The 25,355-nt window shown below is 42.6% G+C and overlaps 1 protein-coding gene across 1 annotated transcript in view; it reads right to left on the bottom strand.

Annotated features, from left to right (window-relative positions):
- The window catches only part of LOC110523013 (rho GTPase-activating protein 39-like), a 187,976-nt gene that overhangs the window by 161,527 nt on the left and 1,094 nt on the right, over nt 1-25,355 (bottom strand). The gene's annotated exons all lie outside the window — the stretch shown is intronic.

The raw sequence follows: 25,355 nt of genomic DNA, 5'->3' as shown, positions 1-25,355 counted from the left end.
AGGGTGATTGACTGTCATCCTGAACTTCTTCCATTTTCTAATAATTGCACCAACAGTTGTTGCCTTCTCACCAAGCTGCTTGCCTATTGTCCCGTAGCCCATCCCAGCCTTGTGCAGGTCTAAAATGTTCTCCCTGATGTCCGTAAACTGCTCTCTGGTCTTGGCCATTGTGGAGAGGTTGGAGTCTGTTTGATTGAGTGTGTGGAAAGGTGTCTTTTATACAGGTAACAAGATCAAACAGGTGCAGTTAATACAGGTAATGAGTGGAGAACAGGAGGGCTTCTTAAAGAAAAACTAACAGGTCTGTGAGAGCCGGAAATCTTACTGGTTGGTAGGTGATCAAATACTTATGTCATGCAATAAAATGCAAATGAATTGCTTAAAAATCATTTAATGTGATTTTCTGGATTTCCGTCTCTCACAGTTGAAGTGTACATATGATACAAATTACAGACCTCTACATGCTTTGTAAGTAGGAAAACCTGCAAAATCAGCAGTGTATCAAATACTTGTTCTCCCCACTGTATATCCAATAGTTCTTCACGGCTATATGTAATAACACAAGATTTTCTGAGCAAACAATGTAGGAAATAATACATTAAAAAAACAATTACTGCATAGTTTCCTAAGGACGTGAAGCGAGGCGACCATCTTTGTCGGCGCCATCTTGCATGTGACCCCATCTCCACCTCCGGCTCTGTCTGCTGTGTAAATTAAAGCAAATCATTCACTAGCATGCAATGCACCCTCTCAAACAAGCAAAACGGCACACTAAAATGCTCTCGTTCTACAAAATGCACACTAAAAAATGTCAAATCAAATATCAAATCAAATGTTACAGTTTACATACACCTTAGCCAATTACAATTAAACTCAGTTTTCACAATTCCTGACATTTAATCCTAGTAAAATAGGTCAGTTAGGATCATCACTTTATTTTAAGAATGTGAAATGTCAGAATAATAGTAGAGAATGATTTATTTCAGCTTTTATTTCTTTCATCACATTCCCAGTGGATCAGAAGTTTACATACACTCAATTAGCATTTGGCAGCGTTGCCTTTAAATTGTTTAACTTGGGTCAAACGTTTTGTGTAGCATTCCACAAGCTTCCTACAATAAGTTGGGTGAATTTTGGCCCATTCCTCCTGACAGAGCTGGTGTAACTGAGTCAGGTTTGTAGGCCTCCTTGCTCGCACACGCTTTTTCAGTTCTGCCCACAAATGTTCTATAGGATTGAGGTCAGGGCTTTGTGATGGCCACTTCAATACCTTGACATTGTTGTCCTTAAGCCATTTTGCCACAACTTTGGAAGTATGCTTGGGGTCATTGTCCATTTGGAAGACACTTTTGTGACCAAGCTTTAACTGATGTCTTGAGATGTTGCTTCAATATATCAACATCATTTTTTTCCTCATGATGTCATGGTGTTCTTCAGCTTGCAAGCCTCCCCCTTCTTCCTCCAAACATAATTTGGTAATTATGGCCAAACAGTTCCATTTTCGTTTCATCAGACCAGAGAACATTTCTCCAAAAAGTACGATCTTTGTCTCCATGTGCAGTTGCAAACCTAGTCTGGTTATTTTATGGAGGTTTTGGAGCAGTGGCTTCTTCCTTGCTGAGCGGCCTTTCAGGATACGTCAATATAGGACTCGTTTAACTGTGGATATAGATACTTTTGTACCTGTTTCCTCAAGCATCTTCACAAGGTCCTTTGCTGTTGTTCTGGGATTGATTTGCACTTTTCGCACCAAAGAAGACAAGGTGAGCGCTACCATCAGTCCTGTGTCATGCCAACAGTAAAGCATCCTGAGACCATTCATGTGTGGGCTTGCCAAGGGAGTGGGCTCACTCACAATTTGGCTCAAAAACAGAGCCATGAATAAAGAATGGTACCAACACATCCCCCGAGAGCAACTTCGCTCAACCACCCATGAACAGTTTGGCGACAAACAATGCCTTTTCCAGCATAATGGAGCACCTCACCATAAGGTAAAAGTGATAACTAAGTGGCTCAGGGAACAAAACATAGATATTTTGGGTCCATGGCCAGGAAACTCCCCAGACCTTAATCCCATTGAGAACTTGTGGTCAATCCTCAAGAGGCGGGTGGACAAACAAAAACTCACAAATTCTGACAAACTCCAAGCATTGATTATGCAAGAATGGGCTGCCATCAGTCAGAATGTGGCCCAGAAGTTAATTGACAGCATGCTAGGGAGAATCATTATAAGACTAAAACAATAGAATGGCATATTTTGAGTTTAATTATGTTACTTCCAAAATTATTAAATCAATAGTTCATTATTATGTTTATTAAACAGACAAGACACACCTACCACCAATCACAGTCAACACACATGAACATTTTTAGCCACTTGTCCTTTGGACAAGCAGTACTGATTGTTTTACTTGTCCGAAAGCGCAAGTCACCAAATAAATGCTCTGTAACACCATGGGCCAAAAGGGTGACTGAAAATGTTGTTGTATGATGCAAGGAACCACCACAAAAGAACCTTAATTATTATCACTGGTATTGACAATGGAAGGCTGTTGGTCTCTGATCCCATGTATTATATTTCCAGCCATTGTGGCAAGGCACTTAACAAAGTAAAATATTGCACTGACAGGCTACTGTATAATAATGGAATTACTTTATAAAGACATAAAAAATATTTGGCTGTAATTGTAATGTTGCAGGGAGGCCAACCCTCCTCCTGGAGAGTCCATGAGAGCTAGTGGGTGTGCAGGCTTTTTATCCAACCCTCCTCCTGGTGAGTCCATGAGAGCTACTGGGTGTGCAGGCTTTTTATCCAACCCTCCTCCTGGAGAGTCCATGAGAGCTACTGGGTGTGCAGGCTTTTTATCCAACCCTCCTCCCGGAGAGTCCATGAGAGTTACTGGGTGTGCAGGCTTTTTATCCAACCCTCCTCCTGGAGAGTCCATGAGAGCTACTGGGTGTGCAGGCTTTTTATCCAACCCTGCTCAAACGCACCAGAGACAGTTTATCAAGGTCCTGTTGATTTTTTTTACAATGTGGTGCGTTCGAGCAGGGCTGGAGAAAAAAGCCTGCACACCCAGTAGCTCTCATGGACTCTCCAGGAGGAGGGTTGGATAAAAAGCCTGCACACCCAGTAGCTCTCATGGACTCACCAGGAGGAGGGTTGGATAAAAAGCCTGCACACCCACTAGCTCTCATGGACTCTCCAGGAGGAGGGTTGGCCTCCCTGCAACATTACAATTACAGCCAAATATTTTTTATGTCTTTATAAAGTAATTCCATTATTATACAGTACTCCAGGGGGAGCAGGAGGGAGACTGGGGGAAGGGAGAGAACAACAAAAAGAGAGCATGAGACAGAGAGAGATGAAAATAATACCAGAGGAAGGTGGTGGAATCAGAGGGGGTCATATTAGCTTTCAGAAATCTGCATTTTCAGACCATTAAAAAAATTATGTGTTTTAAACCTTTTCACCTGCGTTTTTATTTTGAAAGTCAACGGTATGGCTTTTGCTTCAAAAGAGTTATAAGGCAACTATAGTTCTCCTGGAATGTATTAGAGAATGTGGCTAGCTAGCTTCATTCCCAAATGAACTACCGGTAAACATCAGTCAGAGCACTGTCTTAAGCGCTGTTCGTGAATGCTAGAATCTTATTGATCAAGACGACAGCAACGATTTCTCATTCGAGTGCATAAGTGCAATTACGTTCATGATCTGTAGCAAACCGTGAGTGAACCCAAGCAGAAAAATAAAATAACAAGCATTTTAGATCTGCGTTTACAAAATGCAGCAAGATATTTTTTCTTTCCTTTAATGTGTGAAAAACAGAATTCTGTGTGATTGCAACCTCTTTAGTATTGATTCTAGTTTAGCTGAGAGAGCATTTTAAATTCTAGAGTAACTCCCTCTACTATCATGCAAAGTGGGAAGAATCTTCCTCATCTCAACATGCTGGGCAGCCGCAGAGACCAGAGAATGGGTCTATTATCCTTCTCCCTGTGGTCCCTTTAGTTTCTCTGTCTTTATGGGCCGTTCTGAAGCAGTGGGTGGAGTGGACACTCAGCGGCATCAGGCTGCCTCAATCACCATGCCAGAGCCATAGTAAATCATTCTGTAGTTGACTGGCTGCTCAAGAAGGGGCAGGACTGGTAGAAACTAGTCAGTGGATATATTTTCCCTCACACAGAAAACTACTGGTCGCTACTTACAAAATAAACCTGTATGAAATGACAGGCAAAAATGTTAACTTAACAAACATATTTTATATAAAATAGACTATTTTGGCCTTGGCCCTATGACCATGTATAGCCAACTGTCAATATATAGGCCTAGATTGTACTAGTAAATAGACAGTACACCAATAAAACCTATATAAAACACTCCTGAAGTGCTACAAATATAACGGATTTGTCCCCCTAATCCTCATCCATTTCAAAAGACACCAACCACAATGTGACAATGGCACACGCACAATGACACAGACCACAGAAACAGGACACAGAGAGAGCAGGAGGATAAAAACGGGGGTTGGGAGGAGGGAGAGAAGGAGTGAGGTTGGGAAAATGATAAACACAGGGATACAAAAAAGAACAGACAAGGGAGAACAAGTAAAGAAAATAATTGAGGGAGATAAAGAGAGAGTGGGAGAGAGTGGAAACTAGAGGTCGACTGATTCATTAGAATGGCCGATTAATTAGGGCCGATTTCAAGTTTTCATAACAATCGGAAATCGGTATTTTTGGGTGCTGATTTAAAAATTAAACCTTTTATTAACTAGGCAAGTCAGTTTAAGAACAAATTCTTATTTTCAATGACGGCCTAGGAACGGTGGGTTAACTGCCTTGTTCAGGGGCAGAATGACAGATTTTCACCTTGTCAGCTCGGGGGAACCAATCTTGCAACCTTTCAGATAACTAGTCCAACGCTCTAACCATTGCACTCCACAAGGAGCCTGCCTGTTACGCGAATGCAGTAGAAGCCAAGGTAAGTGGCTAGCTAGCATTAAACTTATCTTATAAAAAACAATCAATCATAATCACTAGTTATAACTACACATGGTTGATATTACTAGTTTATCTAGCGTGTCCTGTGTTGATATTACTAGTTTATCTAGCGTGTCCTGTGTTACATATTACTAGTTTATCTAGCGTGTCCTGTGTTACATATTACTAGTATATCTAGCGTGTCCTGTGTTGCATATTACTAGTTTATCTAGCGTGTCCTGTGTTGATATTACTAGTATATCTAGCGTGTCCTGTGTTACATATTACTAGTTTATCTAGCGTGTCCTGTGTTACATATTACTAGTTTATCTAGCGTGTCCTGTGTTGCATATTACTAGTATATCTAGCGTGTCCTGTGTTGCATATTACTAGTTTATCTAGCGTGTCCTGCGTTGCATATTACTAGTATATCTAGCGTGTCCTGTGTTGATATTACTAGTTTATCTAGCGTGTCCTGTGTTGATATTACTAGTTTATCTAGCGTGTCCTGTGTTGCATATTACTAGTATATCTAGCGTGTCCTGTGTTGCATATTACTAGTTTATCTAGCGTGTCCTGTGTTGCACATTACTAGTTTATCTAGCGTGTCCTGTGTTGCATATTACTAGTTTATCTAGCGTGTCCTGTGTTGCATATTACTAGTTTATCTAGCGTGGCCTGTGTTGATATTACTAGTATATCTAGCGTGTCCTGTGTTGCATATTACTAGTTTATCTAGCGTGTCCTGTGTTGCATATTACTAGTTTATCTAGCGTGTCCTGTGTTACATATTACTAGTATATCTAGCGTGTCCTGTGTTGATATTACTAGTTTATCTAGCGTGTCCTGTGTTACATATTACTAGTATATCTAGCGTGTCCTGTGTTGATATTACTAATTTATCTAGCGTGTCCTGTGTTGCATATTACTAGTATATCTAGCGTGTCCTGTGTTGCATATTACTAGTTTATCTAGCGTGTCCTGTGTTGCATATTACTAGTTTATCTAGCGTGTCCTGTGTTGCATATCACTAGTTTATCTAGCGTGTCCTGTGTTGCATATTACTAGTTTATCTAGCGTGTCCTGGCCGGTTCCCCTCTTTCCACTGGGATTCTCTGCCTCTAACCCTATTACAGTGGCTGAGTCACTGGCTTACTGGGGCTCTCTCATGCTGTCCCTGGAGGGGGTGCGTCACCTGAGTGGGTTGATTCACTGATGTGGACATCCTGTCTGGGTTGGCGCCCCCCCCCCTTGGGTTGTGCCGTGGCGGAGGTCTTTATGGGCTATACTCAGCCTTGTCTCAGGATGGTAAGTTGGTGGTTGAAGATATCCCTCTAGTGGTGTGGGGGCTGTGCTTTGGCAAAGTGGGTGGGGTTATATCCTTCCTGTTTGGCCCTGTACGGGGGTGTCCTCGGATGGGGCCACAGTGTCTCCTGACCCCTCCTGTCTCAGCCTCCAGTATTTATGCTGCAGTAGTTTATGTGTCGGGGGGCTAGGGTCAGTTTGTTATATCTGGAGTACTTCTCCTGTTCTATTCGGTGTCCTGTGTGAATCTAAGTGTGCGTTCTCTAATTCTCTCCTTCTCTCTTTCTTTCTCTCTCTCGGAGGACCTGAGCCCTAGGACCATGCCCCAGGACTACCTGACATGATGACTCCTTGCTGTCCCCAGTCCACCTGGCCGTGCTGCTGCTCCAGTTTCAACTGACCTGAGCCCTAGGACCATGCCCCAGGACTACCTGACATGATGACTCCTTGCTGTCCCCAGTCCACCTGACCGTGCTGCTGCTCCAGTTTCAACTGTTCTGCCTTATTATTATTCGACCATGCTGGTCATTTATGAACATTTGAACATCTTGGCCATGTTCTGTTATAATCTCCACCCGGCACAGCCAGAAGAGGACTGGCCACCCCACATAGCCTGGTACCTCTCTAGGTTTCTTCCTAGGTTTTGGCCTATCTAGGGAGTTTTTCCTAGCCACCGTGCTTCTACACCTGCATTGCTTGCTGTTTGGGGTTTTAGGCTGGGTTTCTGTACAGCACTTTGAGATATCAGCTGATGTACGAAGGGCTATATAAATGAATTTGATTTGATTTGATATTACTAGTATATCTAGCGTGTCCTGCGTTGCATATTACTAGTTTATCTAGCGTGTCCTGTGTTGCATATTACTAGTATATCTAGCGTGTCCTGTGTTGCATATTACTAGTTTATCTAGCGTGTCCTGTGTTGATATTACTAGTATATCTAGCGTGTCCTGTGTTGCATATTACTAGTATATCTAGCGTGTCCTGTGTTGCATATTACTAGTATATCTAGCGTGTCCTGTGTTGCATATTACTAGTATATCTAGCGTGTCCTGTGTTGATATTACTAGTTTATCTAGCGTGTCCTGTGTTGCATATTACTAGTTTATCTAGCGTGTCCTGTGTTGAATATTACTAGTTTATCTAGCGTGGCCTGTGTTGATATTACTAGTATATCTAGCGTGTCCTGTGTTGCATATTACTAGTTTATCTAGCGTGTCCTGTGTTGCATATTACTAGTTTATCTAGCGTGTCCTGTGTTACATATTACTAGTATATCTAGCGTGTCCTGTGTTGATATTACTAGTTTATCTAGCGTGTCCTGTGTTACATATTACTAGTATATCTAGCGTGTCCTGTGTTGATATTACTAATTTATCTAGCGTGTCCTGTGTTGCATATTACTAGTATATCTAGCGTGTCCTGTGTTGCATATTACTAGTTTATCTAGCGTGTCCTGTGTTGCATATTACTAGTTTATCTAGCGTGTCCTGTGTTGCATATCACTAGTTTATCTAGCGTGTCCTGTGTTGCATATTACTAGTTTATCTAGCGTGTCCTGGCCGGTTCCCCTCTTTCCACTGGGATTCTCTGCCTCTAACCCTATTACAGTGGCTGAGTCACTGGCTTACTGGGGCTCTCTCATGCTGTCCCTGGAGGGGGTGCGTCACCTGAGTGGGTTGATTCACTGATGTGGACATCCTGTCTGGGTTGGCGCCCCCCCCCCTTGGGTTGTGCCGTGGCGGAGGTCTTTATGGGCTATACTCAGCCTTGTCTCAGGATGGTAAGTTGGTGGTTGAAGATATCCCTCTAGTGGTGTGGGGGCTGTGCTTTGGCAAAGTGGGTGGGGTTATATCCTTCCTGTTTGGCCCTGTACGGGGGTGTCCTCGGATGGGGCCACAGTGTCTCCTGACCCCTCCTGTCTCAGCCTCCAGTATTTATGCTGCAGTAGTTTATGTGTCGGGGGGCTAGGGTCAGTTTGTTATATCTGGAGTACTTCTCCTGTTCTATTCGGTGTCCTGTGTGAATCTAAGTGTGCGTTCTCTAATTCTCTCCTTCTCTCTTTCTTTCTCTCTCTCGGAGGACCTGAGCCCTAGGACCATGCCCCAGGACTACCTGACATGATGACTCCTTGCTGTCCCCAGTCCACCTGGCCGTGCTGCTGCTCCAGTTTCAACTGACCTGAGCCCTAGGACCATGCCCCAGGACTACCTGACATGATGACTCCTTGCTGTCCCCAGTCCACCTGACCGTGCTGCTGCTCCAGTTTCAACTGTTCTGCCTTATTATTATTCGACCATGCTGGTCATTTATGAACATTTGAACATCTTGGCCATGTTCTGTTATAATCTCCACCCGGCACAGCCAGAAGAGGACTGGCCACACCACATAGCCTGGTACCTCTCTAGGTTTCTTCCTAGGTTTTGGCCTATCTAGGGAGTTTTTCCTAGCCACCGTGCTTCTACACCTGCATTGCTTGCTGTTTGGGGTTTTAGGCTGGGTTTCTGTACAGCACTTTGAGATATCAGCTGATGTACGAAGGGCTATATAAATGAATTTGATTTGATTTGATATTACTAGTATATCTAGCGTGTCCTGCGTTGCATATTACTAGTTTATCTAGCGTGTCCTGTGTTGCATATTACTAGTATATCTAGCGTGTCCTGTGTTGCATATTACTAGTTTATCTAGCGTGTCCTGTGTTGATATTACTAGTATATCTAGCGTGTCCTGTGTTGCATATTACTAGTATATCTAGCGTGTCCTGTGTTGCATATTACTAGTATATCTAGCGTGTCCTGTGTTGCATATTACTAGTATATCTAGCGTGTCCTGTGTTGATATTACTAGTTTATCTAGCGTGTCCTGTGTTGCATATTACTAGTTTATCTAGCGTGTCCTGTGTTGATATTACTAGTATATCTAGCGTGTCCTGTGTTGCATATTACTAGTTTATCTAGCGTGTCCTGCGTTGCATATTACTAGTATATCTAGCGTGTCCTGTGTTGCATATTACTAGTTTATCTAGCGTGTACTGTGTTGCATATTACTAGTACATCTAGCGTGTCCTGCGTTGCATATTACTAGTTTATCTAGCGTGTCCTGTGTTGCATATTACTAGTATATCTAGCGTATCCTGTGTTGATATTACTAGTTTATCTAGCGTGTCCTGTGTTACATATTACTAGTTTATCTAGCGTGTCCTGTGTTACATATTACTAGTATATCTAGCGTGTCCTGTGTTGATATTACTAGTTTATCTAGCGTGTCCTGTGTTGCATATTACTAGTATATCTAGCGTGTCCTGTGTTGCATATTACTAGTATATCTAGCGTGTCCTGTGTTGATATTACTAGTTTATCTAGCGTGTCCTGTGTTGCATATTACTAGTATATCTAGCGTGTCCTGTGTTGCATATTACTAGTTTATCTAGCGTGTCCTGTGTTGATATTACTAGTATATCTAGCGTGTCCTGAGCTGCATATTACTAGTATATCTAGCGTGTCCTGTGTTGCATATTACTAGTTTATCTAGCGTGTCCTGTGTTGCATATTACTAGTTTATCTAGCGTGTCCTGTGTTGCATATTACTAGTATATCTAGCGTGTCCTGTGTTGATATTACTAGTTTATCTAGCGTGTCCTGTGTTGCATATTACTAGTTTATCTAGCGTGTCCTGTGTTGCATATTACTAGTATATCTAGCGTGTCCTGTGTTGCATATTACTAGTTTATCTAGCGTGTCCTGTGTTGATATTACTAGTTTATCTAGCGTGTCCTGTGTTGCATATTACTAGTATATCTAGCGTGTCCTGTGTTGCATATTACTAGTATATCTAGCGTGTCCTGTGTTGCATATTACTAGTATATCTAGCGTGTCCTGTGTTGCATATTACTAGTTTATCTAGCGTGTCCTGTGTTGATATTACTAGTTTATCTAGCGTGTCCTGTGTTGCATATTACTAGTATATCTAGCGTGTCCTGTGTTGCATATTACTAGTATATCTAGCGTGTCCTGTGTTGCATATTACTAGTATATCTAGCGTGTCCTGTGTTGATATTACTAGTTTATCTAGCGTGTCCTGTGTTACATATTACTAGTTTATCTAGCGTGTCCTGTGTTGCATATTACTAGTATATCTAGCGTGTCCTGTGTTGCATAATACTAGTTTATCTAGCGTAGGGGCGAGGAGATGGACGGAAGCTATACTGTTACACTGGCAATACTATAGTGCCTATAAGAACATCCAATAGTCAAAGGTATATGAAATACAAATGGTATAGAGAGAAATAGTCCTATAAATACTATATTAACTACAACCTAAAACCTCTTACCGTTGAATATTGAAGTCTCATGTTAAAAGGAACCACCAACTTTCATATGTTCTCATGTTCTGAGCAAGGAACTCAAACGTTAGCTTTTTTACATGGCACATATTGCACTTTTACTTTATTCTCCAACACTTTGTTTTTGCATTATTTAAACCAAATTGAACATGTTCCATTATTTATTTGAGGCTAAATGGATGTTTATTGATGTATTATATTAAGTTAAAATAAGTGTTCTTTCAGTATTGTTGTAATTGTCATTATTACAAATACATTTTAAAAAATCGTCCGATTAATCGATATCGGCTTTTTTTGGTCCTCCAATTATCGGAATCATTATCGCCGTTGAAAAATCATTAATCGGTCGACCTCTAGTGGAAACTGAGCTGCACTTCCTAACCTCCTATCAAATGTATGACCATATTAGATATTTCCCTCAGAAAACAAATCCAACTACTGGGTGAAATACCACAGTGTGCAATCACAGCAAAAACATTTGTGACCTGTTGGCACAAGAAAAGGTAAACTAGTGAAGAACAAACACCATTGTAAATACAACCCATATTTCTGTTTATTTTTCTGTTTTGTATTTTAAGTATTTGCACATCATTACAACACTGTACATAATATGACATTTGAAATGTCTTTATTCTTTTGGAACTTTTGTGAGTGTAATGTTTACTGGTCATTTTTATTGTTTATTTCACTTTTGTTTATTATCCATTTCACTTGCTTTGGCAATGAAAATATATTTAATTTAATTTGAACATGTGTTTCCCATGCCAATAAAGCCCTTTGAATTGAATTGAGAGGGAGAAATTGAAGGAGAGGAGGCTGAAACGGGAGGTATGGACGGACAGAGTGAGGAGAGGCGAGGAGAGGAGCGGCAGAAGACACTAGAGCCACACGCAGATTCCAGTTTCCGGAGCTTTCTGACATCTCAATAGAGAGGGGGGGAGGCAGGGTAAGGGGGAAGAGAGTGACGAGGCAGGGGGAGTAGGCAGGGGGAGAGGGAGGAGGCAGAGGGAGGAGAGAGGGAGGAGAGGGAAGAGGCAGGGGGAGGAGGCAGAGGGACAGATTGGAGGGAATAAAATTCTGCTGCAGTTTTAAAAGGGGACACATGGTGTGAGAATGGGATAGGGAGGAGGGAAGAGGAAGGGGAGAGGGGGAGGGGGAGGGAGGGGGATATTCAATAGGAGAGGGTAAGGGGAGGAGAGGAAGGAGGCAGGGGGAGAGGGAGGTGGCAGGGGGAGAGGGAGGAGGCAGGGTAAGGGTGAGGAGAGGGAAGAGGCAGGGGGAGGAGAGGGAGGAGGCAGGGGGAGGAGAGGGAAGAGGCAGAGGGAGGAGAGGGAAGAGGCAGGGGGAGGAAAGGGAGGAGGCAGGGGGAGGAGAGAGAGGAGGCAGGGGGAGGAGAGGGGGAGGAGAGGGAAGAGGCAGGGGGAGGAAAGGGAGGAGGCAGGGGGAGGAGAGGGTGAGGAGAGGGAGGAGGCAGGGGGAGGAGAGGGAAGAGGCAGAGGGAGGAGAGGGAAGAGGCAGGGGGAGGAGAGGGAAGAGGCAGAGGGACAGATTGGAGGGAATAAAATTCTGCTGCAGTTTTAAAAGGGGACACATGGTGTGAGAATGGGAGGAGGGAAGAGGAAGCGGAGAGGGGGAGGGAGGGGGATAGTCAATAGGAGATGAGCAACACGGGGGTCAATGATGTGCCCTCCCTCTTTTCTCTCCTCCCCCAATCCTTCACACAACCATCTCCTCTCACTTCTTCTGACACCAAGAGAACATACACTATAACCACACACACACACACACACACACACACACACACACACACACTAGACGAGTGCCTGTAAACCAGTCCCAAGTGCTTTGGGCACAGTGTGTCTGCTGATAGTGCTGCCAGTAGCAAAGGAGGTACCACTCAACAGCCAGATATCCTCAGTACTGAAACCGTGGGACCATTCATTCACGCCCTCAATTCCATATTGCTCTGTCTTTCAATCTTCCCTTCCACTTCTCAGGCCTGCAACACACACACCCCTGTGTACTGCAGGTCTCCCGTTCCACCGTCACCCCCTGTCCCTACAATAACACACACACCCCTCTGTACTGCAGGTCTCCCGTTCCACCGTCACCCCCTGTCCCTACAATAACACACACACCCCTCTGTACTGCAGGTCTCCCGTTCCACCGTCACCCCCCGTCCCTACAATAACACACACACCCCTCTGTACTGCAGGTCTCCCGTTCCCCGTCCCTACAATAACACACACACCCCTCTGTACTGCAGGTCTCCCGTTCCACCGTCACCCCCCGTCCCTACAATAACACACACACCCCTCTGTACTGCAGGTCTCCCGTTCCACCGTCACCCCCTGTCCCTACAATAACACACACACCCCTCTGTACTGCAGGTCTCCCGTTCCACCGTCACCCCCCGTCCCTACAATAACACACAGATTAAAGGATCTCCAAAAACAGCTTTTCATACAAACACATTTACACACTAATCCTATTACACTGAGACAAGTCTTTCTCTTCTCTCTCACCCTTTCTCCCTCCATCCCTCTATCTCCCTCCATCCCTCAATCTCCCTCCATCCCTCTATCTCGCTCCATCCCTCAACCTCCCTCCATCCCTCAATCTCCATCCATCCCTCAATCTCCATCCATCCCTCTATCTCCCTCCATCCCTCAATCTCCCTCCATCCCTCAATCTCCCTCCATCCCTCTATCTCCCTCCATCCCTCTATCTCCCTCCATCCCTCAATCTCCCTCCATCCCTCTATCTCCCTCCATCCCTCTATCTCCCTCCATCCCTCAATCTCCCTCCATCCCTCAATCTCCCTCCATCCCTCAATCTCCATCCATCCCTCTATCTCCCTCCATCCCTCAATCTCCCTCCATCCCTCAATCTCCCTCCATCCCTCAATCTCCATCCATCCCTCAATCTCCCTCCATCCCTCAATCACCATCCGCTGACAGTCAATGCCCGTCAATATTACAGTTCAGCTCTCCATCCATCCCTCTATCGATCAATACTCCTCCATCCCTCTATCTCCCTCCATCCACTCTAGCCGTCAATGTCAGTCGATAGCCCATCTCCGCTCATGAGACTCAAATTCAAACCAGTTTTAATGCCACCATGACTGTTCAAGGTACAACAACAGACCCTGGAGCCAATTCATTATTTAACAATTACAGGATGTCAGATTTAATTTGGCTTAAAATTAAAAGGATGACATACATTATTCCCTTGCTTTTCTATCCCTTTTCTCTCCATCCTACTAACTCTCTCCATGCTACTCTACTCTTTTCATCCTACTCTTAACTCTCTCCATCCTACTCTTAACTCTCTCCATCCTACTCTAACTCTCTCCATCCTACTCTAACTCTCTCCATCCTACTCTAACTCTCTCCATCCTACTCTAACTCTCTCCATCCTACTCTTAACTCTCTCCACCCTACTCTTAACTCTCTCCATCCTACTCTAACTCTCTCCATCCTACTGTAACTCTCTCCATCCTACTCTAACTCTCTCCATCCTATTCTAACTCTCTCCATCCTACTCTAACTCTCTCCATCCTACTCTAACTCTCTCCATCCTACTCTAACTCTCCCCATCCTACTCTTAACTCTCTCCGTCCTACTCTAACTCTCTCCATCCTACTCTAACTCTCTCCATCCTACTCTAACTCTCTCCATCCTACTCTTAACTCTCTCCGTCCTACTCTAACTCTCTCCATCCTACTCTAACTCTCTCACACATCTCAAGCTCATATCCTCCTCTCCTTTCCCTTTTTTTCTCCATCACTATCTTTTTTCTATCCATTCCTCCATCCTCCACCCCAACCCCCGGTGTTCAGGCCGTCGACCCATGACTGTGTGTGTGTGTGTGCAGGCACACAGAGGAGAAGGTTATAGCCGTAGATCAGGATAATAAGAGAGAAGGAGGAAAACAGTAAGAGGAGAGGAGAATGAGCGGAAGTAAAAAAATACTAAATCACAGAAACACTGATCTGAAGCCTCATATCTTACTCCAATGTCCTTGAGATGCTACAGTACCACTGCTGCCCACACACACATACACACTGTCATCGTAAGCACACACACACAAACATATAGGTTCAAACCCCCTTGTTGTTACAAATAGGTCTACACTTGAGTTGTTCAGCAGACAAGGGTTGTCGGCCTAATGGGAGAAAGACTCAAGTGTTGCCAATGGGCAGGGAGAGTGCATATCACACGACCAATAGAAGCAACTTATTTAACATAACGATAAACATATGACCCAACAAGACAATATTAATTGACTCATTAACAAGGAATAACTTGGCAGATGCCTAATATATTCATACTATAGGTTGCATCCCAAATAGCTACACTACAGCATTAGGGTATCCTGCAATGTCCATGGTACAATTCACTAAAGTGGATACTGTCTAATTTGGGTATATTATATTATGGCATAAATGCATGAATTTATACTGCACTCCCCTGCAGAGTCAAATAACAGGCTGTCTTAACATAAGTGATAGGACTACACTCCATTCCTGACTCAGGCATTTCATTATCAGAGTCTGACAAATGTGACACATTCGTTTGATAATGCTATTATTGCTCTGCGTTGTAATCAGTTGGCTGTGCCCTGTGATGCCGGTGCGTGGGAGTGGTTCAGCATAAAGGCATACTTTTATCAATTTGATCATCAGAATGAAGGGGGGCACACACACACACACACACGTACACACAAACACGTACACACACACACACACACACACACACACAAACGAACAGACACAAACGGACAGACACACACACACACACACACAGAGACAGTTAAAAAGAAAGAGTTCAAGGCCAAATAAGCCCTGTATGATTCAGACCACTGCTCCAAGGCACAGGATCACCAGACTCACATCACGCTACAGAGCAATTCAGGACAAGTAGGTCAACACACCAACACACCAACACACACACACACACACACACACACACACACAAACACACACACACACACACAAACAAACAAACACAAACAGACACACACACAAACAAACACAAACACACACACACAAACGAACAGACACAAACGGACAGACACACACACACACACACAAACATTGACACTCCCCTGCACTGTGAGAAAGAGGCTACACACTGCGATACTGTACTGTCTGTGTCTGCCATGGTAATGCCGTGCTCCCTTCCCTAGCAGCCCTGCTAGCCTGGAATCCAAACGGAATTATTTTGTTTCACGTCACAGTAATGGAGCATTTCAGTTTAGATCCATGCTAAAGCGCTGCAGCATCTCCACTACAATACTGCTGCTCCAAAGATTTCCCCCAGTAGCTTCAACACCACCATTCTTCTTTATGCATCCTTCCTTTATCCATCTATGTGAGTCCCATTGAAATGATAGGAATCTCTTTTTAAAAGGAGCCATGTGGTGTAGCCAATATTCATACTGCTTCTAAAACTGTACCTTATGTAACAACATGGTTGAAAATAAATAAATGCCCTATATACCATCCCTACCCCGCCAGTGAGAAAACCCCAATCTAGAACTGTGACAGACAAGCAGACACACACACACACACACACACACACACAGACAGACAGACAGACAGGCAGGCAGACAAGCAGATAGGCAGACAGGCAGACAGACAGACAGACAGACAGACAAGCAGATAGGCAGACAGACAGACAAGCAGACAGACAAGCAGATAGGCAGACAGACAGGCAGACAAGCAGACAGACAGGCAGACAAGCAGACAGACAAACAGGCAGACAAGCAGACACACAGACATGCAGATAGGCAGACAGGCATTGCGGTCCAAGAGCCCTGACTGAATGGGGAGATATAAATATTTTACCCACTGCATGTTTTGGTGAAACACACGAGCCCTGGCGTATCGCCGCCCCACCCCGACCCTCTCCGTCTTTCTCTGCTTCACTCACTGGATCGAATGTTGGACTGCCAGGGCTGGGGTGGTGCAGAAACATAGCCTCTTGGCATATATATGATTGTGAATGGCTCAATTGGCTACTAACTGCTTGATGAATATGGTTAAATACCATGAAATATAGTGAAACCACCCAAAAAGGCCATCCATGAGTAAACGGTGCCTGGGGAGATGACTATGTAAAATGGCAGCATGCTGCATAACTACATCTTAAGAGACTTGTCTCGAGTCGGGTTTCATGTGGTGAATGGAGGTCGGGGTAGGAGAAGGAATGACAGGTGCATAGCAACCAGCGGGTTGGGATATAAAGAAGGAAGGGCAGCGACAAGAGGGAGGCATGGGGAATAGCGAGGGGCGAGGAGAGAGCGAGGGAAGAATTCAGCAGCTGTGCGTGTGCCGGTATCGATGCCAGCACACTGATGCTGCTTGCCTACTCACTCAGTCCGAAGCCCAGCCCTACCACTCCCCCACAAAAATGTACTGGCTTTCTCTTGGAAAAGGAATGTTGACAGTGACATACTGAAAACATCACAACGTGTCTTTATCTGACGGCTAAATTCAACTCCATGGCGGATGACTGTCCTCTGAAATTCCAAATGCACAATAGGCTACAGCAGAATAGCCATCTGCAGCAATGACCCAGTCCTGCCTCTGTAAGAACTAACAGCAATTTAAAATTCACCATGAGCCTATATAGGCTCCACGACATGCCACTTAGAATAGATTCCCCTGCATGATCCGCTATGTAAGCTTACTATTCCGATGCTGCTGCAGAGAGAGAGAAAATACCTTGATAAACCCCATGCCGGAATAGCCTACCGCAGCAAAATTGCAAGGGACAGCCAATTCAGCTCCTCACCAATACGAAATTACATAATCCACTCTAGATCTCCGTCCGCACACACCACTGGGCGCACACACTACCGACAATCCCACAATGTAACACTTTTCTGTCATTTCAACAGTAAAATACCATAAAAGTGTTTCCCAGCACTAATGCTGTATTTTGCACTGCATTTTGGGTAAAATGCTGAAATCAATGCTATTTAATAACTGTTAATGTATGCTTCCTGTAAAAATTATTCTAACATACTGTATTTCTTTACAGTAATAGCTTATGCCAACAGTAGATTCAAATTGTCTGTTTCAGGCGCCAATCTCATGCTGTCAGGTGAGCCACATGAAGCTCAGACTATTTTTGTAAATATAGTTTTGAAGCGACGGTGAAGTGGAATAATAATTTCAACAGCTGCTGGGTAGAAACCTTGACTTGTTTATAAGTATCTTTATTGCTAGAGCCAATGTTGAATTACTGTATATTTTCTTAGCTAACCTAGCTAGCTATCTACAGTTGAAGTCTGAAGTTTACATGCACCTTAGCCAAATACATTTAAACTCAGTTTTTCACAATTCCTGACATTTAATCCTAGTAAACATTCCCTGTCTTAGGTCAGTTAGGTTCACCACTTCATTTTAAGAATGTGAAATGTCAGGAATAATAGTAGAGAGAATTATTTATTTCAGCTTTTATTTCTTTCTTCACATTCCCAGTGCATCAGAAGTTTACATACACTCAATTAGTATTTGGCAGCGTTGCCTTTAAATTGTTTAACTTGGGTAAAACGTTTCGGGTACCCTTCCACAAGCTTCCCACAATAAGTTGAGTGAATTTTGGCCCATTCCTCCTGACAGAGCTGGTGTAACTGAGTCAGGTTTGTAGGCCTCCTTGCTCGCACACAATTATTCAGTTCTGCCCACACATTTTCTATAGGATTGAGATCAGGGCTTTGTGATGGCCACTCCAATACCTTGACTTTGTTGTCCTTAAGCCATTTTGTCACTACTTTGGAAGTATGCTTGGGGTCATTGTCCATTTGGAAGACCCATTTGCGACCAAGCTTTAACTTCCTGACTGATGTCTTGAGATGTTGCTACAATATATCCACATAATTTTCTTGTCTCATGATGCCATTTATTTTGTGAAGTGCACCAGTCCACAACATGATGCTGCCACCCCCATGTTTCACGGTTGGGATGATATTCTTCGGCTTACAAGCCTCCCCCTTTTTCCCTCCAAACACAACAATGGTCATTATGGTCAAACAGTTATATTTTTGTTTCATCAGACCAGAGGACGTTTCTCCAAAAAGTATGATATTTGTCCCCATGTGCAGTTACAAACTGTAGTCTGGCTTTTTTATGGCGGTTTTTGGAGTAGTGGCTTCTTCCTTGCTGAGCGGCCGTTCAGGTTATGTCGATATAGAACTAATTTTACTGTGGATATAGATACTTTTGTACCTGTTTCCTCCAGCATCTCACAAGGTCCTTTGATGTTGTTCTGGGATTGATTTGCACACTTTGCACCAAAGTACGTTCATCTCTAGGAGACAGAACGCATCTCCTTCCTGAGGGGTATGACGGCTGTGTGGTCCCATGTTGTTTATACTTGCGTACTATTGTTTGTACCGATGAACGTGGTACCTTCAGGCGTTTGGAAATTGCTCTCAAGGATGAACCAGACTTGTGGAGGTCTAACTTTGTTTGCCTGAGGTCTTGGTTGATTTCTTTTGATTTTCCCATGATGTCAAGCAAAGAGGCACTGACTTTGAAGGTAGGCCTTGAAATACATCCACAGGTACACTCAAATTATGTCAATTAGCCTATCAGAAGATCCTAAAGACATGACATAATTGTCTGGAATTTTCCAAGCTGTTTAAAGGCACAGTCAATTCAGTGTATGTAAACTTCTGACCCACTGGAATTGTGATACAGTGAATTATAAGTGAAATAATCTGTCTGTAAACAATTGTTGGAAGAATTACTTGTGTCATGCACAAAGTAGATGTCCTAACCGGCTTGCCAAAACTATAGTTTGTTAACTTCTTGACGCACCCATCCCGTTAGCGGGATCATTTTCGTCAACATCCGCTGAATTGCAGAGCTCCAAATTCAAATTAAATTACTAAAAATATTTAATTTTCATGAAATCACAAGTGCCAAATGGCAAAACACAGCTTAGCTTGTTGTTAATCCACCTGGCCTGTCAGATTTCCAAAAAGCTTTACAGCAAAAGCTATCCAAGCTTTTATGTTAGGACATCTCTCTCAGCAGACAAAGCATTACAAACAGCTAGCAGCAAAGTAGATTGGTCACGAAAGTCAGAAAAGCAATAAAATGAATTGCTTACCTTTGATGATCTTTGGATGTTTGCACTCACGAGACTCCCAGTTACACAATAAATGCTCCTTTTGTTCCATAAAGATTATTTTTATATCCAAAATACCTCCATTTGGTTGGCGCGTTTTGTTCAGAAATCCACATGCTCGAGCGGTCACGACGTGGCAGACAAGAATTCCAAATAGTATCCGTAAAGTTTGTAGAAACATGTCAAACGTTTTTTATAATCAATCCTCAGGTTGTTTTTACAATAAATAATTGATCATATTTCAACCGGACCGTAGCTTTTTCAATAGGAGAGAGAGAGAAAATGTCTGCTCCAAGCTGTTACGCATGCAAAACTCTGCTGGCACCCAGCCATCCACTGATGCGATGTGACCCTTCTCGCTCATTTTTCAGAATAAAAGCCTGAAACTATGTCTAAAGACTGTTCACACCATGTGGAAGCCATAGGGAAAGGACTCTGGTTGATATCCCTTTAAATGGAGGGAACGCATGCAATGGAACAGGGAGATGTGTTTCTCTTAGGCATTTTCCTCAGGTTTTCGCCTGAAATATCAGTTCTGTTATACTCACAGACAATATTTTGACAGTTTTGGAAACTTTAGAGTGTTTTCTATCCTAATCTGACAATTATATGCATATTCTAGATCCTGGGCCTGAGAAATAGGCAGTTTCATTTGGGTACGTTTTTCATCCAAACATCAAAATACTGCCCCCTACACTCAACAGGTTAACGAGACATTTGTGGAGTGGTTCAAAAACAAGTTTTAATGACACCAACCTAAGTGTATGTAAACCTCCAATTTCAACTGTATATCACAGCGTAGCCATCTAGATATCACCGTGATACAGTTTACTCAATGGGGAGAGCATGATTGAGTAAAGCCAGTTTGTCTACATTTTCGGATGACTCAACACTATATAATTTAGCTACTACATCTAGTGAATTCAGTCAACACTTAACAAAGAACTGCAGTTAGTTTCAGAATGGGTGGTAAGAAATAAGTTAGTCCTGAATACTTCAAAAACTAAAAGCATTTTATTTGGGACAAATCATTCACTAAACCATAACCCTCAACTAAATCTTGTCATAAATAATGTGGGAATTGAGCAAGTTGAGGTGACTAAACTGCTTGGAGTAACCCTGGATTGTAAACTGTCATGGTCAAAACATATTGATACAACAGTAGCTATGGTGGGGAGAAGTCTGTCCATAAAAAAATGCTGCTCTGCCTTCTTAACAACACTATCAACAAGGCAGGTCCTACAGGCCCTAGTTTTGTCACATCTGGACTACTGTTCAGTCATGCGGTCAGGTGCCACAAAGAGGGACCTCGGAATATTACAATTGGGCAGCATGGCTGGCCCTTAAATGTACACAGAGAGCTAACATTAATAATACGCATGCCACCAAGGGTCACTTTACAATCCCCAAGTCAAGAACAGACTATGAGAGGCGAACAGTACTACATAGAGACATGGCTACATGGAATCCTATTCCACATCAGGTAACTGATACAAGCAGTAGAATCAGATTTATAAACCAGATAAAAATACACCTTTATGGAACAGCAGGGACTGTGAGAGAGACACACACACAGGCACAGACACACATACACATGATAAGACAGACACTCTGCAGACATGTGCACATGGATTTTGTATTGTAGATATGTGGTAGTAGAGTAGAGGCCTGAGGGAACACACGTAATGTGATGTGAAAAGTGTTATGAAATATAATGTCGTAATATTTTAAGTTGTACACTACCGGTCAAAAGTTTTAGAACACCTACTCATTCAAAGGTTTTTCTTCATATTTACCTTTTTCAACATTGTACAATCATGTAGTAACCAAAAAAGTGTTAAACAAATCAAAATATATTTTATATTTGAGATTCTTCAAATAGCCACCCTTTGCATTGATGACAGCTTTGCACACTCTTGGCATTCTCTCAACCAGCTCCATGAGGTAGTCGCCTGGAATGCATTTCAATTAACAGGTGTGCTTTGTTAAAAGCTACATTTGTGGAATTTCTTTCCTTCTTAATGCGTTTGAGCCAATCAGTTGTGTTGTGTTGTGGTAAATAGAAGATAGCCCTATTTGGTAAAAGACCAAGTCCATATTATGTCAAGAACAGCTCAAATAAGCAAAGAGAAACGACAGTCTATCTTTAAAACATGAAGGTCAGTTAAGACATGAAGGTCAGTCAATGCGGAAAACTTCAAGAACTTTAAAAGTTTCTTCAAGTCGCAAAAATCATCAGGCACTATGATGAAACTGGCTCTTATGAGGACCGCTAAAGGAATGGAAGACCCAGAGTTACCTCTGCTGCAGAGGATAAGTTCATTAGAGTTACCAACATTAGAAATTGCAGCCAAAAAAATCTTAACAGAGTTCATGCAACAGACACATCTGTGTGAATCAGGCCTATGGTCTGGAGTCCAAACTGGAGATTTTTGGTTCCAACCGCCGTGTCTTTGTGAGACGCGGTGTGGGTGAACGGATGATCTCTGCATGTGTATTTCCCACCGTAAAGCATGGAGAAGGAGGTGTTGGTGTGGGAGTGCTTTGCTGATGACACTGTCTGTGATTTATTTAGAATTCAAGGCACACTTAACCAGCATGGCTATCACAGCATTCTGCAGCAATTCGCCAGCCCATCTGGTTTGGGCTTAGTGGGACTATCAATTGTTTTCAACAGGACAATGACCCAACACACCTCCAGGCTGTTTAACACTTTTTTGGTTACTACATGACTCCATATGTGTTATTTCATAGTTTTGATGACTTCACTATTATTCTACAATGTAGAATATAGTAAAAATAAACCCTTGAATGAGTGTGTTCTAAAACGTTTGACCGGTAGTGTAAATAACTGTCTTAATGTTACTGGACCCCAGGAAGAGTATCTGCTACCTTGGCAGCAGCTAATGCGGATCCTTAACGCAAATACAAACATATGAATGGCAACCACACCGGGATTTAGCTGTCAAAACCCTGTGTGATTCGGTTCATTTGGCTCTCAGCAGTGCAACATAAGCCATCGTTTTGCAGGCCAGGAGTGTCAATATAGCCTCTCTTCCCTAACCATTTGTTGAATTTAAACAACATTGTTCCATAATGATACAGTATCAGCTAAACCCGTTCACTTTACCAGTAGTATGCAAACATCTGGTGGCACAAAAAGAAAGGAAAATGTGGTGAATCTGGTAAAGTAATCTGTGGTATTGAGTAATGCTATAGCAATGTTATATTAGTTTAGCTATGGTTTGAAGTAATGTGTATCTAGCTCAGTGGTTCTCAACTGGGTTTTATCCTCGGGACCCAAATTGAACTAATATTCGCATCGCAATAAATTATCGGCAAAATACAATCTGGAAAAATGTCACGTGTGCTCCTGTCTGTGCGTTGTTCGTGTTTCTTGTTTTGTTAATTTGTTTATTAAATGATGCACTCCCTGAACTTGCTTCCCGACGTTACAAAAACTATTTAAATGCTATAATGATACTACATTTAGAAATTAACATGACAATGGAACAACATTCCCACCTCTTTCATTGTCAATAATATAATTATGCCCAATGTTAATAAACTCAGTGGTCTGAGACCACAAAATTGACCCAAATAGCACTGCTAATAGCTTGAAAATTATACGATTGAAGAAAAAATTCTAACATTTTTATTAGTTTATTATCTTTTCTACACCCTTTCTACCTAAAGTTCTTCATTGAGGTTTAGACTAGAGCATTCTTTCATAAAAATATGTAAAACACATTTTTTTTCTTCCTCAGACTCCAGTTGAGAAACACTTATCTAGCTGTGTTATTTGTTGTGATGAGGCAGCCTTAGACTGGCCTCATCACCATTTTAAAAGGTCTTTAAAATACATTTCATGAAGTTGTTATTATCTAAACCACATGTGTGGTTGGATAAAGTGCACTACTCCATTGCCATGCATAGCTATCTACTAGTTTAGGTGTTCCTGACCTTAATTGTTTGCTACAGAGTTGGTTGCTCAGGTTCAAGACGGCCCTGGTGAGTTAGATAATTAGCGTGTAGTTCACTGACGCTTTCAGTCTCCCTGATTAGTTGTAATCATGTTCTATTTGATGTTTCTCTGTCTTTTAAACTAATGTAAATGTTTTTGTGCAATCATGGGTCCTCCTTATTCCCATGGTGGTGGGTTAAAATCCCAAGCCCTTTTTGGAGAGACCCATAGTATTTGTTTTTGGACTGATTTTTGCATGTCGTTGAATGGACCTGGCTGGCGTGATCTCCAAGAAGCAGACTGCGGTGGAGGTGTTGTAGGATTATCTGAGGAGTTTAGGGCGGCCTGAGCCCAATGGCGGGAGCAGAGGGTAGACCTCCAGTTGCTGATGTGAGCCGTGGAGGAGCTGCTGTCGTGGCCTCATTAGTGGTGTCGTCCTGGGAAGGTGGAGGTTTCCCCAGTAGTCCAGAGGTGCCCATGTCCCAACCTGGGCTACAGCTCATAAAAGCCCAGGATCTGCTTGTATTGCAGAGGCTGAGTGTATGTGTGTGTGGGACCTGAAAGTGGAAGGAGTTCCACAGTGGGACCATATGCTGTGGTATTCAGCAGTTGTACATGAAGGATCAGTCTTGTGAGTGGGAGAGTCAGCAGCCATTTGTGTCAAGTTGGAACTTTGAACATTCTAAACATTTGGGTTTTCAGTGACTGACTAATTCTCTGCAGCGCTCGCCACTGCGTTTGCAAGCTGGTGAAGGGGAGAGAAAATTGAAGATTGCAATAAAATGCCATCACTTATACATTTTTTTAATGTGTGATTGTGTTAATTGGGACCAAAACTATTTCATTATTCAAACCATTCCATATACATGTACCATCAACTTCATTCACATTTACCATCAACTTCATTCTCAACAGTCAGTCGATTTGAGTGTTTTCAGGTGTGTTGGTCACACCTGATCTTTTTTATTTTTTTATTTAACCTTTATTTAACTCGGCAAGTCAGTTAAGAACAAATTCTTATTTACAGACGGCCTACCGGGGAACAGTGGGCAGAACGACAGATCTGTAACTTTTACCTTGTCAGCCTTTCGGTTACCGGCCCAACGCTCTAACCACTAGGCTACCTGCTGCCCCAAAAAAACTTTATTGGTTTGTGTCTTGAAATGTGGTCTGTTTGAACAGTGGGAGAAGAAAATGCTTGGAAGAGTTAGTAGACATGCTATATGCTCTGCAGGAATGTTATTTGTTGTTTTAACCTCTTTAAAACCATATGTTTTGTAGCCTAATAAATATTTATTGAATTCTGACCATTTTTATCAGTCCAGTTACAGTACTCTTGTTGTATTACTCAATTGAGTTCATAAACTATATTGAATATATAGTTCATAAATGATACTGTACAGATTCCTGGTTCAAATCAACCCTGCTGTAATATAATGTTTTACAGTAAGGAAAATTACTGTGAAATATATTACAGCATCTATGCTGTAAAATAAAATTACAGTATTAAGCTGGCAACTTTAGTGCCAGGATAATTCTGTACATTTCGAGGTAAAAGTTGTACAGTGCATGCATACACCTCATTAACTGTGACATTAAGCTAAATTCTGCA

This window comes from Oncorhynchus mykiss, chromosome 5, assembly GCF_057628025.1.
Source record: "Oncorhynchus mykiss isolate SJ-2025 chromosome 5, ASM5762802v1, whole genome shotgun sequence".
Classification (NCBI taxonomy): Eukaryota; Metazoa; Chordata; class Actinopteri; order Salmoniformes; family Salmonidae; genus Oncorhynchus; species Oncorhynchus mykiss.
Note: the sequence above shows the minus strand (reverse complement) of the source record. Positions and strands in the feature narration are given on the sequence as shown.